Genomic DNA, 7,174 nt, shown 5'->3' with positions numbered 1-7,174 from the left:
TTGCCCACAGGCTCTACCCTGGAAGTGTTGGGGTCTTTTCTTATTTCTCATAATTAACAGGGCTGAGCCACAATGTTAAGAGGTTAGGGTTTACTAATTGGCTCTTTTGCCCGAGGACAAGAAGGCTGAAAAGAGTGAGCTTTTATTTTTATTTTTTTTAAAGAGAGAAAAAAAACAGGAAACAACCTGCAATTACAGTATGAATATCAGCTCAATGCGTTATCTAATTACTTGTTACAATGCAAATGCAATACACGTGTATGGCAATGGGGTAAAATGTAGAAAACCGTGCTCACATTTGCTAGGTATCAAGCATCTGTTTCTGTTGAAAGATATTTTCATCTCGCAGCTCCCTCTGAGACGTAGGTATTGAGGGAGAGAAGAACTTTTCCCAGGCTGGAAAAGATGATGCAGTCTGCTCAGATACAAGCCCAACAAATTATGCTTGACATTCATGAGGCAACTGGTGGTATCAGCCCCCTCCTTGTAAATCAGCCGGAGGCTTTGCCACGAGGACAAACTCAAGCAAATGGTGTTCTGGGCTCAAATGTTGCATTTTTGTTGTACGCACTGCCCCGGGCTTATCTCCTTGGAGGGAATAGGAAGAAAGTTTGAAGAATGACAGAAAATAACAGTCCTAGTTGCATCACATTGAGTGAAATACTTTCCCCATCTTCTTTGCACTCTTTACTTTAAAATACTTCCACCACTGTAAAAGATACTACTGCTAGCACCACGGTGGCTGTACTCTCTGGCTGGGACATGAGGGAACAGGGTTGCCACATGCCTGGGAGTGCTGTCACACGGACCCTGCCGCAGTGGCACTGCGTGGCGCTGCCTCTGGCAGCTACAGCAGCACCAGGATTGCAGCCATGCTCCCCAGAGGGGAAGCCAAACAGCTCCCTGACACTCTTACACCTCTCCCAGGCCTTACAAACTTGTCGCATGGAAGAAAAAAATGTATCTTTAATTTTAAGAAAAAAAAAAAACAAATCAAAGCTGGTACAAACTGCTGGAAATCAACACAACTTTTCAGGCTTAGAGCAATGTGTTTGCAGGTATTGAACTCCAGTGGCAGCTGCAGCCTTGCCTAAACAGGTCTAATACAAAATTTGTTAAATAGCAGAAATGTTCTTTGTTGCAAGATAGCGATGAAGAAAAGAAAAGTAATAACAACCTCTGCAGAAAAAAAGAAGAAAACTCTGGATTACTTGGTTTAGCATGGAAGAGAGGAGACCTGCTAAGACCAAGACAGGGCATCTGCCATACATTTTGTTTTAAAGAGAGCTGATGCCCTGTGGAGAACTTTGAAAACAAAATACATTTGCAAAAGCTTCCGATTCTCTCCAACCTCTTTTGGTCTTTATCTTCCTGGAAAAAATTCAAGAAAATAGGACATCAAGATGCACAATGTCAATAGAAATGCAGCAGGTATCATGAAAAGATTTATGACAACATCACAAATGGAGACATCAGTGGAGTCCTCTGTATCTGACACATTCATCAACACATTCTGCTGATGGGAAAAAAGCCCTAATAGACTATTCAATATTACTGCTGCCTTCAAAAATGAAAAAATCAGGTGGCAATGTCACCTGGCTAAACCAAACACATTTTGAATACCTCCCTTTCCCCTGTTATTAAGAAAACTATTACTTATACCGTTAATGATTACATGTCATTAATAATAGGTACTCAAGAGTAGTAGAGTGACATTACAATACTATGAAAGTGCTGATTTCCCATAGCAAGATCCTTTTAAATATGGGCTTTAACATGCTCAGTGCCTGTTTAGTTGTTTTGCAACCATGGTATCTTCTGGCAGCAGCTATGTGTTTGGGGAGTAGAGGCAAAGGGACTATTCAGCGCTGGAGCCTTCTTTTATAACTTTGGTGGGTGGCAACCTGGTGTACACCCACATTCATTCACAACTCACACAAAAGCAGAACTGCTGTGGACGGTTATCCCTATTATATATCACATCTAAGATTCTGGGCATGGTTCTGGAATGTTTCCCCAAATACAGAGGGAGCTTTTTGGAAATGCTCAGACCTCAAAATTCATGTCAGTGGTACTTGTAGTAACGTGATTTTTCTCAATTCTTGTTTCTGACATGGGTCTCAGGCAGTTTGGAAGAGCAGCATGGCCTAGCTTGAACAAGTCATGAAAAAGCTGCAGATCAAGAGCTGTATTTCCAAGGTTAGATGCAGATTGTTGCCTGCCTGTCTGAGTTTGCAGTTGCAAAAGTGATTGGGTACAGCACAGCCTGGCATCTACTGAGCGGCTGTGCACAAGCACCTGGAGGTCCACATGCATTTATACAAGGAATTGGACAGCCTTAGCTGCCTGCTCTGAGACCCCAAATGTGACAGAAATAAAATTAAATGTATGAAAATAAGACTCCAGATGTTTCTGATTCAGTTCTAATTTCACTCAAACAGGAGCAAAAGCTGTTGAAAAATCAGACTCTGAAAGGAGGGAATTTAGACACACCCCCAAACAACCAAGGAACTAGTGCAAGTTGGTCATTATTACCGTATTAAGCAAAAATAAATACTGCCTCTGTAGACTAACACTTCCGTATTGCTCTTTCCCTTTTGGGTCAGTGGGCTCATTCTCTCATTGTGTCTCACATTTATAATTAATGCATTTGGATTAAAGAATTAGCCAGGAACTTATTTTTAAATCCACAGGGTCCCTTCTTGCATTTAAGGCAGCAGTTGTTGCAAGGGAAACATTTCAGACATATTATTAGACTAAACCTGGACAATTCTGCAGCCTTAGCTGAGATTTTTGCAGTAAACAATGACCCAGCCTCATTGTTGACTGCATATATCTAACTCCTTTAATTCTTATTTGTTTTCTAGAAGCACCTTCTTTGTGCATGTATGTCAAGAAGGTAAACACAACTGAAGTTTAAAACCATTAGCAATCTGACACATCTTTTAGAAAAATGGAAAATGCTGCTTATAGAAAGAATGTCTACTAATGATCCGATTCACGCTTGCAATCTGAAGCCTCAAACAACCAATAAAGACAACTTTACCATCAGCAACTTATAAAGGCAAATTGCTGAATGCAGGCTGTAAAAGGGTGAATTCAGCTATATTTTGGCTGGGTTTTATATAGCAGGCTGCCTTTCAGAGCATTATCATCTGATGCTGGGTCAAGCATGTGCTTTTAAATTTCAGATCACATGCACACTATGCAGGTGCATTTTACACACTTGAAGTGCAGACACAGCTTTCAACTTGGTTTGCATTGGTATTAGTTTACTAATGATATCAAAATAACCCACAACCCAGTCACTTTGAAATGAGTCTGAAGTATCTGATCCAAATTCTGGGAGGTGGTTAGTATTTTTGATGTTCTTAGATGCTTTTCATGCTGGGACCCTTGCGTTTACCACCCAGCAAGTCAATTTTAAATGAACGTGTTTTCCTCTGCAGGAATCAGTCTACCACTGGTCCCAAATCTACTCTACCACTTCCAAAAATCCAATCCCACTTTACATGCCCCATGCAGAACATTTACCTTTTTTGCTGCAAGTTTCTGTCTGCAGGTAACGGGTTTTATTTTCAGTACAAAGCTCCATCCAGAGTGCATCAGGTTAGCATGCTAGCTGAAACAGCTACAGTCAAGTTACAGCTGCTAAGCAGCAGATCAACTGGAGGCTGACACTGCTGCCTTTTAAAGCCCGTTAGCAATGCTGACCCTGGCTGCAGCTGGACCACCTCCCCAGCACCTTACTGGGACGATAGCAGCACTTACAACCTTTCTAGCACCAAACAGCTGACATAAGGGCTTGATATTAGTTGTGAACAGCCCTTGGTAATTGCTGTACCTGACACAGTTTGGGCTGCAGTACCCACAGCTGTGTGCCTTAATACTGCACCTAAACACATTCCTCAGGGTGGTGGGTGTAGCCATGCTTTCCTTCTCCTTGCACTGAAACCAGAGTAGAGGCACAGAAATGAAGCAAAATGTTGGGCTGGGATTTGCCAGTGAAGGTTTGATCTGATTTCGTTTTTCTAGGCTTGGTCTCTCACAGATCCTTGCTGAGATGTATGTATTGTAGGCTGCAGAAGCAACAAACTTTTCTGACTGGTCATGAGAGCACTACAATTCATGTTACAAAACCTCTTTTTTATTTGCTTGTGTCATTTATTTTTTGTTGAATACAATGAGAAGGTTTCTTTTAATTAAGATGATGGTAGCCTGCTGTGTTTAATTAGATGACCATAAAGCTCAATAGTCTGTTCTCAAACTTGAATTATAATCTGCATGACTTGTTTTGATTTGTCTAGCTGTCATCAGAAAATGGATTTGATGATGAGTCAGTCTCTGGTCAGGCCACCCAGAGACATCATTAATAAGTTAACACATGGAGTGATGTGTATACCACCTCCTGCTGCAGACCTCTGGCCACACCAATTAGAAAAGGAGCAGCAGTTATATGCATCTGGAACTTATGCCATATTTACATACTTTGGGAATACAGCTCCTCGTTAAAATAATGAACACTTTGTTACTTCTACCATGGGGAAAAAAATGCCTGAGCTACGGATCTAGCACTCCTTTTCACGTCAGCCGTTATTAAGAGCTTGATCCATTTCTAGTTTAAGTCTTAGTGATGCCCTGAGTCTACAAACTCAGGTGATCATCACTCGTGTGGGGCACTCATCACAACCACCTTCAGATATGCACAAGATGGACTTTGCTACCTGAATTAGTGAGCTGAGGCTCTCTGTATAGTTACAGTGAGAAGATAGACAATTTTAGATTGCATCTCAGCGGCCTATTTTCATTACCTACTTTAAGACAGGATAAATTGCAGTCCAGACTGCACTGACTCTGCTGCCCAAGAAGAGACCTGCAGGTGAATAGCTCAGGCAAAGTTGTTTGCATTTTGGACGCTGTCCTTAGGGAAGTCACACCATAGGTGCCCAACCAACATAACGCAGAGAGGCTGAGCTGATGGGAAGCTTTGAGAGAAGTAAACTGAACCTAGTCTTTCTTCTAAATCATCCTCAAAGACCTATGAAGAATGACTTTGAGCGGAAAAAGATTGGATTTCCCGAAAGACATGCTGTACACTAAGGCAAGTTCCTGTATAAGCCACAGCTGTAATAGTACAAAACTGTGTGATAGTCTGGTGTCCAGGTGTTGGATAAAGGACAAGTGTTTCTTCTTACTATATTTAAATGAAAATGCAGTAGCTAAGGCCCTTGAGCAGAGCTCACTACAGGTTGGCTCCATCCCAGAACCCCACCAGTTAGTTCTTCTATGATGCTGGGAAAGTCAGGCAGCAACCTGGGAAGACATAAAAACTAGTTTTGATGATTTCCTAAAGGAACCAAGCATGTAAAGCTACTCAAAGGGTGACAGTCCCTGTCATGCGAGGCATGCTGACATTTTTCAAAGAAAAAATGACCAGAATCATGATCTTTTATCAAGTCTTTAACTCACTTTACAAATCTAGAAGCTGTGACAAATTTCAGCCCAGTTAGTTAAAGTCTGGCAAAACTGTATGCAACAATTGCGTGATCTTACCATGGAAAGTGACAATAACCTCAATTATAAGCTTATAAACAAATTAAAAGCAGATAAAAGTAGCAACATTTTCTAATCAAATAACAGGATTTGCTGTAAAACAAATGCAGACTATAAAGATGTTGAAAAATAACATATATTAGTATTTTACCACCACTTGATAACAGAGTTAACAAGTGACAGAAGTTCAGCTAAAATAGTGCTTTTTAAATATACTTGCAAGATACTCATTCATTTTGCTTTTATGTACTTACAAAAACAAGCCCCCACAGAACCAGCAGTTATTTCTGCAGATTTCAGCGTGTACTCTGCAAACAAAAAATAATTATAGCTGAGCATTAGAAAAGCTGTGGTTTTTAGTCACCTATTTTTCACATCACATTTGGTACTTGTTCCACCCTGTTCTGACATGCAATACTGACATACTCTTGCAGATAGCATCCCCCAAAGGCATAAAACTTAGAACATTTGCATAAAGAATCCTTTTCCTTTGAACACTGTTAACTGTAGCTGCATAATACCAGTAGCTACACAAGTTACCTTGTGCAATCTTATTCCGTGGTTAGCACTCATTCCCTTTATGTCTCTGTTGCACTGTTACAAATCTGCCAGTTAAACTCTATGCAACTCCAAAACGTATTGTCTGGAATGAAACAACCAATTATTTCTTCAGGTTTTGTGGCATAATATCCTAGGAAACCAGCAATTACAGAATCAAAGTGGCATCAAATGGTGTAGAAAGGAGTTAGCATGTATTATTCTTTAAATAGCAGTTACATGAACTTATAATAAATGGGTATTAAGTGCTAAATGTATGATAAGTAATTCTTGACAATGCAATTATCCAAACAATACAGGAAAAAGCTGCAAGATGGCATTGTCAAATTCACTTGTGCAAATGCTACTGTGTGAAATAATATTGAAGACTGGTTTCTATTCATGAACACCCTGGAAATAGAATAGTGCAAGTACATGTGTGCAAGCCAAGCAGCACATTGTTCTGGATTCCCAGCAGCTCTTGGCTGGTAAATGTCACCCACTGGTTTGATCTTTCCTGAGGTTAAGACTTCAATTTGCCCAAAATAAGTGGAAGGGAGCAGGATACTGTTTTAACCTCTGAACATGTTATATATAGTATCTTTCAAAGGAAGCACAGAATGAAGATGGAGGAATTATGTGAAGTGGCGTGGTCTTAAAGAAATACTGATTAGAAGTTTTCAGTTTCACTGGCAAGGTTACATAGCCGTTATAGCAACAGGCTTGAAACTAGAGGAATTTCCAGAGGAGGCACTTCCAAATGTGAAATAATAGGATGCTGTTGACAGGATAACACGTTTAGTTCCTTCAGACTCTTCTTTTGTCTCAAGAAGAGCTTGGCAACTTGTTTAGCTGGGCAACAGATACAGTCATCACCACCACAAGAAGCTTTGTCAGAACAAGAATCTCAACCTCCATCTGATGTCAATTTTCCACCAAAACAGGAACAAAAAGACCTTTGAAGGTGACTTAGCTTGATGAGCGGGGAGCCAAAGGATAGTATCATGCCCATGCTGTCTTCTAAGAAACTCCCTAGAAACAGGCTTAATGTTGCTGCTAGTCCTTTGTTCCCCAGTCTGGCTTC

At 40.5% G+C, this 7,174-nt stretch overlaps 1 long non-coding RNA gene across 1 annotated transcript; it reads right to left on the bottom strand.

Moving 5' to 3' along the window:
* Nucleotides 1-1,018: 1,018 nt before the first annotated feature.
* On the bottom strand, nt 1,019-3,589 carry LOC127022141 (uncharacterized). Its single transcript, XR_007767310.1, has 3 exons — nt 3,535-3,589; nt 1,270-1,371; nt 1,019-1,179 (listed from the first exon to the last, which is right to left on the bottom strand). It is a non-coding gene; the product is annotated as an uncharacterized LOC127022141 (long non-coding RNA).
* Between the last annotated feature and the right edge of the window lie 3,585 nt (nt 3,590-7,174).

This window comes from Gymnogyps californianus, chromosome 14, assembly GCF_018139145.2.
Source record: "Gymnogyps californianus isolate 813 chromosome 14, ASM1813914v2, whole genome shotgun sequence".
NCBI lineage: Eukaryota > Metazoa > Chordata > Aves > Accipitriformes > Cathartidae > Gymnogyps > Gymnogyps californianus.
The sequence above is the reverse complement of the archived record's forward strand: the minus strand, read 5'-3'. Positions and strand labels throughout refer to the sequence as shown.